Genomic DNA, 13,157 nt, shown 5'->3' on the forward strand with positions numbered 1-13,157 from the left:
AGAGAAGTGGAGTGTCCAGCCCCTGTCAAGGAGCTGGGTTCCAGAGTCCAAGCTGTGGGTGGAGGTGAGCCCGACTATATCTAGCCGGTATCTCTCTACCTCCCGCACAAGCTCAGGCTCCTTCCCCCCCAGCGAGGTGACGTTCCATGTCCCAAAAGCTAGGTTCCGTGTCCGGGGATCAGGTCGTCGAGGCCCCTGCCGTCGACTGCCACCCAATCCACATTGCACCCAACCCCTACGGTTGCCTCTGTGGGTGGTGAGCTCACAGGAGGAAGAGGAGGGACCCGCGTCATCCCTTCGGGCTGGGCCCGGCCGGGCCCTGCGGGCAAAGGCCCGGCTACCAGGCGCTCGCATGCGAGCCCCAACCCCAGGTTTCCTCAGAACATTGTTTTCAGGAGAAATCCATGAGAAGGAAAGTGTGTGTGAGGGAAAGTGGAAATTCCCCCTGAGCTGTTTGTCCTCATAGCTTTAGACCTCCTTTCATTTTAACACTCCTTACTGAGGCAAAACAATCATGTAGGAGGAGGTATTATAACACAAGTCTTTGAAATCCAACTGGACAACGTCGGGTTGGAAATCCACTCTGTCTTAGTGGGTTTAAACCCCGACACCCACCTGCATCCCGCTTTACCTTCACGGCAGCTTTGTGGAATGTTTCTGGCCCTCATTTATTATTGAGATGGATGGAAATCATGTTGTGTTCAAAACACATAGTGTAACGAACAGGCAGTTCGTTCCTCTTTTAAGCATTCACAGCACTTTATTCCAGCACTTTAAATGTTCACCAGCACTTTGAGCAGCACACAGCACTTTAAAATGACGCTATTTGCACATATAAAGGAAATTTGCACAAAATTGTTGTTTTTAACTTGTTTATTGAATCTTCTGTTGTCGTCCGTCGATCCGGCGTCTGTGGAGGCAACACGACAATTAATTGATAAATTGAAAATTGTGCAATATGTGTATTTAAAACTAGTTGATGTGTGTGCTGTGAATGTTTGAAGATGTGGGTGAGAGTGTTGTGTAGTGTGTGTGAGAGGAGAGTTTTCACTTACCTTCTTCTCTTGTGTTCAGGCTGGTGTCTGGGTAAAAGATTCCCCCTGGAAAGTTCCAGGCTGAACCAAGAGGAGGAGCAAGTGGGGGTGTTGCACTTAGCAGGGTTTAGGATTTAGTTTATTATTTAGGTGTTTGGTTTTTAGATATATTTGTTAATACGGGGTTTTCTTTCCTTAACTTAAAGTTAGGGTTTTGGTTAGGAGGATTTTAACTTAGTTTTAAGACACTAATGTTAACTTTTATCACCTATGGAGTTTTAAATGGTTTCATCCAGTTGAGTGGACTGTATTTAAGGCACCTTTTAACATCATTCATGGTTCTGCTGCTGGAGAAGCCACACTCCTGAATCCTCCAATGCACTTTTTGTTGTGCACCTTTGTAAATAAAAAAAAAAAAAAGATCACCCAAAAAGCGGACTCTGTCATCTCTTATTTACTCACTGTTTAAGCCGCTCTCCGGCCAGTCTGAGGCCATATCGGGGATCCGAAGTTACACATAGGTTGTCTTTTTTGTTTTCTGAAACTGTTGCTGTAAGTGGCAACACTTCACTGGACCAACTCAGCCGCTCCAGAGATTCTGTCCCTCCTTCATTCAACTCAATCAGTTTAATCCAATTCAGTCCATCTATTGATTTCACACTTTTTCTGATGGACTGTGCTTCACTTATAATTCAGAAACCTACATCCATCCATTCATCTTTTGTGTTGCTATAATTGTTTAATTCAGGGCTTCTGGGGGCTAAAGGCAGGGTGCACTCTGGGTAATCACCATCAATACACCACTCTAGAGTCAGCTGTTGTTCTTGAACTTGTGTTTTTGGAGAAGAAATTAGAAACCCCCCACAGCCACGAGGCAGACGAACAAACTCCACACAGAAAGGATAGAAAAGAGGACTATGTGTCTGAGGCGAGTGCGCTAATCACTACTCCCCTGTGCAGCCTTGAGTTAGAAACAGTTGTGCATCAGATCAACTCTACAGTCTAATATAGTGTTTCCCAAAATACTTTGACATGAAACCTGAAGATTTAGGGTCATGTTGCCCAAATCCTTACATTGGTCCAGGGCACTGCTCCACTTCTAAAAAAGAAAATTCTTAAGTTTTTCTTATTGATTGTGTGGCACTGATGCAACAACTCAGTGAGATTAATGCTCCATACATCCAGAAACACATCAGCCTCCGTACATGAAACAACAGGTGTTTTCTTTTTTAAATCAGAACTCAAAACTACTGAGATACTCAGAAAACAAAATGCTGAAGTTAGAAATGTTTGCAGGTTCAGAAATCTTGTTTGATGCAGCAACATCCCAAAATCTAACAAATGTTGAGATTATTACATGGAGTAGAAAATGAGTTTCCTAATAACAGCTCCCTCAAGCTATACATGTTTTCACATCTTGCTTTTGAACTAAACTTTTATTTAGACAGAATTCTGTGTATTTATCTTGAAATGAACCTCATGTCTTTAGTTTAAAGGCCTTTGGTCCATTCAGACCTCAAATTGATGCTCACCTGAGCTCAGACCTCCTGTTTGGTCTCAGTTTGCTCCTTTAGTGATTATCAGGGTTCCAATGGCAGCATCAGAGATTTGCTCAGCCTTGATTTGCTTCTTACATGTTTAGTTTCTTCCTAAACCCTGGTTATAAAATAGTAGTTGATTCAGGTACAAAATGATTGCTCAGGTAGGAATCAGAAATTGGATAGAGCATCAATGGATCAGTGGCCCACTTGGTGACAAGGCTGTGATCAAGAGACACACTTATTGTTTAATCTGCTTCATGTGAACAATTCTTAATGGAACAATCATTTATTATTGTTAATGAAATTAATACTGGAGGAGGGTCAAATAAGCCCCCTGTGTTGTTTTACCTTGTGTGATCAATAGAATGGATTAATACGTTCTTGGGTTGTAATCTGAAGTCTCCTCAATGCAAATCTACTAAAACATAGTCCTGTTTACTGTTTGTGTATTTATGGTCAAATCCAGTTTTTAAAGGTTGGTTTGCTTGCTGACATTTGACACAATTTTGGGATGTTGCTGATCGATCAAACAAGATTTCTGCACATGCAAACATTTCTAACTTGAGGGTTTAGTTTTCTGCGAGTATCTGAGTAGTTTTCAGTTCTAAAAATGAACACCTGTAGTTTCATGCATGGAGGCTGATGTGTTTCTGGCTGTATGTAGCATTAATGTCACTGAGTTGTTGCATCAGTGCCAGACCATCAATGAGAAAGACTTAGATTTTCAAAATTAGAAGAGCTGAAAAGACCACAGAAAAAGATGACGACAGATCACAAAGTAAGGTGCTTTATTTTGTGGACCATACAGTGCTGATTCAGCACCTGTGGACTTTCAGGCCACAGTTTTAGATGTCGTAAAGTCATTCATCACAAACAAAATTGAAGAAATTGTATGTATTTTTACAGTTGATGGCAGCCATGAAAGGCCCAAGGGGGCGGGGCTTAAGTCCTTTTATCAGTGTTATGTTACACTGAGCCTTTGTGACATCACCAAACAGAGTTTACAGACCCGGGTGGCTTGTCAAATATCTCTTATTCTCACGAGCGACCAGTCCGTGAACATTTTTCACTAGAACTTCAACTATTTTCAAACTACCAGTACATTAACTTCATTCTATCAGTCTTTTAACTGGAAAAGTGAGTATATTGATGGTTTTTTTGCTAAAATAGGTAAAGATGAAGTTGCATTATCTGTTGATGGAGTTAGTATTGAGAAGGTATCAGAGTTTAGGGTTCTGGGAATCCTATTGGATGACAGTTTGACATGGAAATCATATTATCATATGTTTTAAAAAAGCTGTCAAAGAACATTTTTAATTTGAACAAAGGTAAATATGTTGTTGAATGTTGTATTGTTCACTTATATCGCCTTACTTGAGTTATTGCCCACACGTGTGGGGTTATACATATATGAGCAATTTATTGCCTTTGTTTTTAGTGCAGAAAAGAGAAAATTGAATCTTCCACAGATTTCAGTTTAAAGAACATACCAATAGTTTATTTGATAAATCAGGGTCATTTAAATTAACAGAGATGATAGAACTACAAATTAGTTATTACAGGTGATGGCAGTCATGAAAGGCCCAAGGGGGTGGGGCTTAAGTCCTTTTATCAGTGTTATTTTACACTGAGCCTTTGTGACATCACCAAACAGAGTTTACAGACCCGGGTGGCTTGTCAAATATCTCTTATTCTCACGAGCGACCAGTCCGTGAACATTTTTCACTAGAACTTCAACTATTTTCAAACTACCTTTACATTAACTTCATTCTATCAGTCTTTTAACTGGAGAAGTGAGTATATTGATGTTTTTTTTGCTAAAATAGGTAAAGATGAAGTTGCATTATCTGTTGATGGAGTTAGTATTGAGAAGGTATCAGAGTTTAGGGTTCTGGGAATCATATTGGATGACAGTTTGACATGGAAATCACATTATCATATGTTTTAAAAAAGCTGTCAAAGAACATTTTTAATTTGAACAAAGGTAAATATGTTGTTGAATGCTGTATTGTTCACTTATTTCGCCTTACTTGAGTTATTGCCCACACGTGTGGGGTTATACATATATGAGCAATTTATTGCCTTTGTTTTTAGTGCAGAAAAGAGCAAATTGAATCTTCCACAGATTTCAGTTTAAAGAACATACCAATAGTTTATTTGATAAATCAGGGTCATTTAAATTTACAGAGATGATAGAACTACAAATTAGTTATTACAGGTGATGGCAGTCATGAAAGGCCCAAGGGGGCGGGGCTTAAGTCCTTTTATCAGTGTTATGTTACACTGAGCCTTTGTGACATCACCAAACAGAGTTTACAGACCCGGGTGGCTTGTCAAATATCTCTTATTCTCACGAGCGACCAGTCCGTGAACATTTTTCACCAGAACTTCAACTATTTTTAAACTACCAGTACATTAACTTCATTCTATCAGTCTTTTAACTGGAGAAGTGAGTATATTGATTGTTTTTTGCTAAAATAGGTAAAGATGAAGTTGCATTATCTATTGATGGAGTTAGTATTGAGAAGGTATCAGAGTTTAAGGTTCTGGGAATCATATTGGATGACAATTTGACATGGAAATCACATTATATGTTTTAAAAATGCTGTCAAAGAATATTTTTAATTTAAACAAATGTAAATATGTTGTTGAATGTTGTATTGTTCACTTATATCTCCTTACTTACTTAACTTTTTCAGCATTATATTTTTGTATTTTCAGCTCCAGCATTGTATTTGCTCCAGGAAATGCACATTTTTCTAATGTCTTTTGTCATTTATCTTCAGTTTTTTTCAGAGGAGACAAGTAAACACTGCGAGGACAGCTATTACGACAAACAGACACTCTATAGAGCCTAGTTCACATTCTCACTGTCGACAAATCAACAACCATGACAACCACGGTACCCATGTCTTTCCCCTACGTACAGCCTGCATACTGCTACGGCCCACAGGCTCCGCAGTACTGCATCCCACTTTACTATGTCCCGGTGTACTACGTCCCGGTGTACTACGTCCCACAAAACAACGTCCCACAGCCTCACCAGGACGGCATCCCACAACCCCAACAGTGCGGTGTCCCACAAGATGGTGTCCCACAACCCCAACAGTGCGGTGTCCCACAAGATGCTGTCCCACAACCCCAACAGTACGGGGTCCCACAAAATGGTGTCCCACAACCTCACCAGTACGGCGTCCCACATCCTTTCCAGTACTGCGTCCCACAATTTGGCGTCCTACAACCTCACCAGTACGGCGTTCCACAATATGGCGTCCCACAATATGGCGTCCCACAACCTTACCCGTACGGCGTCCCAGGGCCCCAACAGTACGGCGTCCCACAGGCTCCACAGGCTCCACAGGCTCCACAGGCTCCACAGTTCCACGTCCCACAGGTGAGTGTCTTCAATTATTAAAATTAGAATAATTAGATTTGAATAATCACCTACAAATACAACGTAAAACTGGTACGTTAGGTCAAGGCAGGATCTAGACCAGTATTATGAATGCCCTCATACTTCAAGCTTCAACATTTTATAGAACCTTAAATAAATCAGGGTATTTCTTAACTCCTGCTGCAACAGTGCCATCTGCTTTTACAGTACGTTTACCTCTACTCCTTCTACAGAATCCATTCAGCTGCTCTGATTTGACTGAACAAAATAAATTAAATTTATTTGGTGCACTCCAGACATTAGTCCAAAAACTAACACTGACATTGTATCTATGAAGTGAAGTACCATGTTTTTGTCAAAAGAATTTGAAGCCAAAATCTGCTGTGCTAACTCGAACTTTTAAAAAATGAAACAAAGACGCCCAAAGTAGACCTTTCCTGGTTTCTGAAGAAGGGCATTGTGACGTCTTCCTCCCTGTGTCCTTCTGTGGATGTTCAACATGTATTTTCCCTGTTTGTGCCATCTTGTAGCAGTCACCACAGAGTGGACAGCAACAGCAGCCTGAGATGCCTCAGACTCATGAGATGTCTGAGGAGGCTGAGGAGGGACAGCAGCCTGAGAAGGAACAGCAGCAGGAACAGGAACAGGAGCCTCAGAAGGAACAACAACTGCAGCAGCGAGAACAGAAACAGCTGACTGAGGAGCATGAAGAGGCACCACTTCCTGAGAAGGAACAGCAGCAGGAGCAGGAACAGGTGGGGCAGGAGCCTTCTCAGGAACAGCAGCAGGAACATGGACATCAGCCTGAGGAACCTGAAGATGGACAGCATTCTGAGAGGGAGCAGCCAGAACAGGTACAGCAGTGTGAAGAGCCTGAACTGGAGGAGAGCCATGATCAGCCAGAACAGGTACAGCTGCATGAGGAGGTACAGCTGCATGAGGAGGTACAGCTGCACGAGGAGGTACAGCTGCATGAGGAGGTACAGCAGCACGAGGAGGTACAGCAGCATGAGGAGGTACAGCTGCATGAGGAGGTACAGCTGCATGAGGAGGTACAGCTGCATGAGGAGCCTCAGAAATGTGAGAGCCTACAGCAACATGACCAGCCAGAACAGGGAGAGAATTCTCAGCATCAACAGACATCAGCACAGCCTGAACGGCAACCGGAGCCTGAGAAGAAACCACTGAACGTCCTGAACGTGTCAGCGAACAGCGATGTTCAGCTGAATAAATGTGCGACTGCTTGGAGGCCCGGCTTTCAGAGAAGGAGCACTGTGAAGGATCCTGAGGCACAGGAAACAGAGGTACAGACGAACGCACTACCTACACTACGCTAATATTCCTAAATAAACTCTGTTTAGTTAAAGAGCTTCAAGCTTACTTAAACTAACAGAATCCATCATAACTTAATTCTGCATAGATTAGAGGAGCAAAACGAGTCGCTCTGAATGAAAAAATTACCTGAAGATATTTTTGAGTGGTTCATCAACAATGACCCAGAAAGATTGACTGAGACTGTTTACCCGTTCAGAGAAATGACATGACCAGGAGTAACAAGATAATTGTAATAATCGTTTCTGACAAGCTTACAAGCACTTCAGAAATGTCATTAGTTCAGTTCAGTTCAGTTAATTATCGGATTTGTTTGCATGTGTGCATGTAAATGGGCCAATTGATTGATGATCTCAGTGATTAACCACATCTTCTAATTGGTTCCTCCCAGGAGCTCTTGAGGAAATTCCGGAGTATCCTCAACAAGCTGACTCCGGAAAAGTTCGACCGGCTGATCAAGCAAGTGACTGAGCTGCCAATCGACACTGAGGAGCGGCTCAGAGGGGTCGTTGAGCTCATCTATGAGAAGGCTATCGACGAGCTCAACTTTGCCACAACTTATGGGAAGATGTGCTGCTGCCTGGCAACTGTAAGTGTGCTTTATTATTTATTAGAATATAGAGAAACATCAGAGTGGACATTTTAAAACAAAGGACATTGGCTTCTAGTTGTTAATTTGTTTGCTCGGAAGATGTTGGTGGAATTCCTGAATCCAAACTGAATGCAATGTAATTTTCTACCACTGTGAATGATCCTCTCAGAAGAACTGTTGTCTTAAGAGTACCTAGAAATGATGGATGAATGTAGAAATGTCTGCTTTGTGCCATATTGTGGAGCGTTTGTAGTGGTTTGCTTCTTCTCCTAACCTCAACCTGTCTGTGGTTCACAGTTGAAGGTGCAGATGCCCGGCAAACCCAACAGCACTGTCAGCTTTCAGAAGCTGCTGTTGAACTGCTGCCAGAAAGAGTTCGACAAAGACAGAGTGGATGATGCAACGTTTGAGAGGAAGCAGAAGGAAGTAGACTCTGCTGCATCGGTATGCATTGATTATTATTCTTACAAAAATATGTCTGAATACCTCACCAAGGCTGATATTCATATTTGCTATTTGCACATTGCTAATCTTTGTTTGTCTTGTTTTCTCTAGTCGACGGAGCGCCGACAGCTTCAGGAAGAGCTAGAAGAAGCCAAGTGCAAGGCCCGAAGGCGCTCCATTGGAAACATCAAATTCATTGGCGAGCTGTACAATTTGAAGATGCTGACCGGCTCCATCATGCATGAGTGTGTGGGGAAGCTTTTCAAGATCAACAGTGAAGAGTCACTGGAGTGCTTATGTAGGCTGCTCACCACCTCCGGCCAGACTCTCGACCTGACGAAGTCCAAGGTGAGACTGACAAAGCCGATTCATCGATTCTACATTAATGTTTGAGCAGAAGTTACTGGTTTGATATTTGAGAAAAATACACTTATTAGCTCTCTTATTGAAAATTACAAAAAGATATTTATGTTGGATTCAAACTTGCATGGAGTGAATGATGGTAGAGCACAAACAAGGGGGGGGGGGGGTAACTTAGCTTATCTGCAGAAAGTGAGAATACATAAACAACCAAATGCATGAAGGTTTCCTGTTGGGAATTTATCCTAAACCAGCTGTACTGTACTGCTGAGATGCTTGGAGAGACACGAATGACCCAAAGACCATCAGGCTACATTTGTACTGTACTGCCGTCGCTTTCACAACAACAAACAGGGAAAATGCTATGAATCAAACCAGTCGAGTGAAATAAGTTGTAAATCCTCCAAAACTGCTATTTATTGTTGTGAAACAGAGAAACACAAATATAACACTGTGTCACCTTCTCCATGTTTTTTCCATTAGTCTCAAATGGACCAACATTTCACCCAAATCGAAACGGTCATCAAGGAGCGTAAAACGTCATCCAGGATCCGCTTTATGCTTCAGGACGTGGTGGACTTGAGACTGGTGAGTGTTTGGTTTAGAGGTTTGTTTGGTTTTCAGCCCTCAAAACACTGATACAACTGCATGGACAAGTGATTTTAATAGAGACATTTGGTTGTCAAATACCTGAGCGACCCCCCCCCCCCCCCCCCCCCCCCCCACCTTCCGACACAAGCTGTTTAATTCAAAGACACTGTCTTGTACAGGATGCTATAAAGCACAGAGTCGAGCTCTGCTCGGCTGCACTCCTGTCAAATCTGAATTTTAAATGAGCAAAGATACTCGGTCTTTGGAAGGATCCACTTTGTTTGAAAACAAAACCTCCATGTTGAGCATTGTGACCTGGTACAACTGATAGATTGTCCTATAAATTGAAAGTGATTTTCTGGTAACACATGTGCATCTCAACAGTGAATTTTTATCGATAACGAACATTTGTTTTGTTTTTAATTCTCTGTGCTGTTTGTGAATTAGTGAAACAAAAAAAACTGAAGAATATGCTTTGGTCATGAAATTGCAGAATGAATAATGAAATACATTTGTTTTTCTCAGAACAACTGGGTCCCAAGGAGAGCCATCCAGGGCCCAAAGACCATCAGTCAGCTCCACATGGAGGCTGAAATGGAACATGTTGAAGAGCAGAGGAAAGTTCTTCAGCATATGGACTTCAGGAGACAAACAGGTGAGACCCACGGTCCAAATCCTCTTTAAGTCTTAGAATGACATCGGCTCAACCCCAGTGACTCAGGAAGCCTGCATACAGGCAGACTTCCTGTCCCTCGGCCTGCAGAGATGCTATTGTGTCCAACAGCAGACAGGAAGAGTCCTTACTTCCATCCGTCTTGTAGCTGACATATAATATGGCGTCATGTATAGCAGAAATAGTGAAACATGAATAATTCAATATAATATGAAGAACTAACAGTTACGCTTACAGTTAGCAGGAGCTGTAGCTACTTGGTAGGAACTGTAACAAGACATACAACCAAACTTAGTAAAATATTCAGACACACAATATTTTAAACTAGAGACACTTTTAGACAAGCTGAAATTCAGGACCAAGCCTGGATTTGGGGAAATACACTTAGAATACAATGTTGCTGGACCTCTGACGCCTGCGTGAAATTGTTGAAAAACTGTATAATATGGGACCTTTGATAAGTACACTTCTGTGGTTGTGTGTTCCCTCCTAGATCTTCGCAGCCAGAGAGAGCTGGACTATCAGCCAGAAGAAACTGTGCGTGAGACAATCTATAGAGATCTCATTGACCCCAACAAGATCCTAAAGTTCTTGAAGGTGAGACTCACTACAGTCAGGGCTGAGCTTCACCTCTCAGTAACATCACCAGCAGCTGGATGGAAACTCTAAACTTTTCTTCCTGCTGTTTTAACACAGGCTCCAGTAGGTGAGGAGACCCAGCTGCATATGCCGGATCACCACGCCTGGAAGCTTGGCGGTAGAGGATGGGGAAAATCAAGTGACTCAGGTAAGATCTCCTCCTGAGCTGCAGCTTCAATACATGGGAATGTCAATTGGGTAGAAAGCCGCCCAATCTGGCAGCACTGATCTTCTCCCCGGCATTGGCCGGAAGTAGACACAGAAACAGCATGTTCTCATGGCTGAAATTCAGGACCAAGGCTGGGTTTGGAGAAATACACTTTGAATACAATGTTGTTGGACTTCTCACACCTGTGTGAAATTGTTGAAAAACTGTTTAACATTTGACCTTTAAAAAGTACATTTCTCATTGTGTGGTGGTGTGTTCCAGATATCCTCTTATGTCCGCAAGTGCAGCGACAGCAGCCACTGCAGAGCATGCAGGAAGCTCCTCAAACAGAGAAGAAGAACATCCAGGAGACACCTCAGAATAAGACCAAACAGAGGAAAGGCTGCAGGGGACGGAGAAGAGCTCAGTGCTAATTCCTCCCAAAGGGCTTTTCCACCAAAAAGAACCAGGAGCGAGTTCAGGGCCGGTGCCAGAGCCAGTTCTTAAATGAGCACCGCCATAGAACCGGTTCTTTTTCCACCGTTAACGGAGCCAAGTGAGAGCCACGTCATTGCGTCACTGCAAAACGTCGTACGTCACTGATTTCACCAATGTAGCCCTGACAGCGCTCATACAAGAACCAGGAGACGGACTGTAACATCGGTTTAGTTCGGATTGCTCCATCTAGTTTGGTCTGCACCCGAGACCAAACTAGATGTTTGGTCTCGAGAGCCTCGGGTGCAGACCAAACTAGATGGAGCAATCCGGACTAAACCGATGTTACAGTCCGTCTCCTGGTTCTTATATGAGCGCTGTCAGGGCTACATTGGTGAAATCAGTGACGTACGACGTTTTGCAGTGACGCAATGACGTGGCTCTCACTTGGCTCCGTTAACGGTAGAAAAAGAACCGGTTCTATGGCGGTGCTCATTTAAGAACTAGCTCTGGCAGCGGCCCTGAACTAGGCCCTGGTTCTTTTGGGGGGAAAAACCCTCCCTGCGACTAACCCAGGAGGCCGAGGAGGAGTCGGAGGACAATTAACGAGGGAGACTCCCGGGAGACGTGTCGTAGTTGGACTGCATCCTTTCAGCAGAGCAAACGTTCTCGATGGATGCGTGAGCAGGACAAGGCTTTTACTGCTGGAAGTGTTTTTTCTTCTTTACTGTTTGAAGTCCATGATTGGAACTTTGGATTAAAGTTTGTGGGCAAAAAAGTCATAATTCTCATGATTCTTTCTTTTGATCAGTGGAGAAGAGGGTTGAAGGACACTTTTTCTTCTCTCTGGTCTCATGTGTGACATCAGTGCCTGGTAACATGAGGTGGTTTTTGTGATTTGGATCAAGAGAAGTTGGTTGAAGTGACCGGTATGAAGAATCACATGAAGCATCTGTCATCTGTCACAAATCTTTGTTTTGGAGCAGATGATTTCTGACGTGTCCATTGAAATTGGGTTTTCTTTCTTCTTCTCCTCTCTGCATTCTCTGAACTACATACATAACTTTTGTTTTGTTGTCTCGTTGTCTGAGGCACCTTACTGCCAACAAGAGAGAGAGCCTCCATTTCTCCCTCTACACCAGAAGTGACCACGATACAGGAAGGAGTCTTCTTCTTCCACAGACAAGAGGCGTGCCGCCATTTCTCGACACGATACAGGAAATCTTACGCAGTATAAAGTAGCCGGCGGGTTTTAAAACATGATCGTCAGTGTGTTTATATCGCGTGAAGTCGCTGGTGGATCTTAAAACGTAATCTTGTATTTATATTGCGTGACTTGGAAGAGAAAAGTATTTGCTTTAGTTTCTTAAGTTAAATCATCGTCTTTTGAAAGTTGCCAGTTCACTTAAATCTGGCGTCTTAAATCTTTTTACAATCAACACGTTGTTAAAGAATGTAAATACAAAGTCGAACTTAAAGAGCCTGTAAACAACTAATGAAAGAAAGAGACTTGCACACCCTTTGCTAAGATTAAAATTATTTGAGCTTTTGTGGAGTTTCAGCATCTACATCCCTCGGTATCATTAAAGGATTCAGAGAAATCTCAGAATGTAGAGGGCAAAGCTGAAAATCAACACTGAATGGCTGTGACCTTTGACCCCTCGGGCAGTAGTGCATTAAGAACTGCATTAAAAACCCACATCATTGTATGAAAGATGTTACACAGCCTTGTGAACACTTTGGAAAATAGTTCAACAAATGTTAATTCAATTCAACTTTATTTATATAGGAGTCAATCCGAGGCACTTTTACAGAGAAAAACCCAAGAAATCCACATGAGCAAGCATAAGCGATGGTGGAAAGGAAAATCTCCCTTTTAAAAGGAAGAAACCTGCAGAACTAGTTCAGAGGTGGCGGCTTTCTGCTGTTCTGGTTGGGGTGAGAGGATGGAACTTAAGACTCTTTGTAAAGTGA

The sequence above is a fragment of the Lipophrys pholis genome (assembly GCF_963383615.2).
Source record: "Lipophrys pholis genome assembly, chromosome: 13".
Classification (NCBI taxonomy): Eukaryota; Metazoa; Chordata; class Actinopteri; order Blenniiformes; family Blenniidae; genus Lipophrys; species Lipophrys pholis.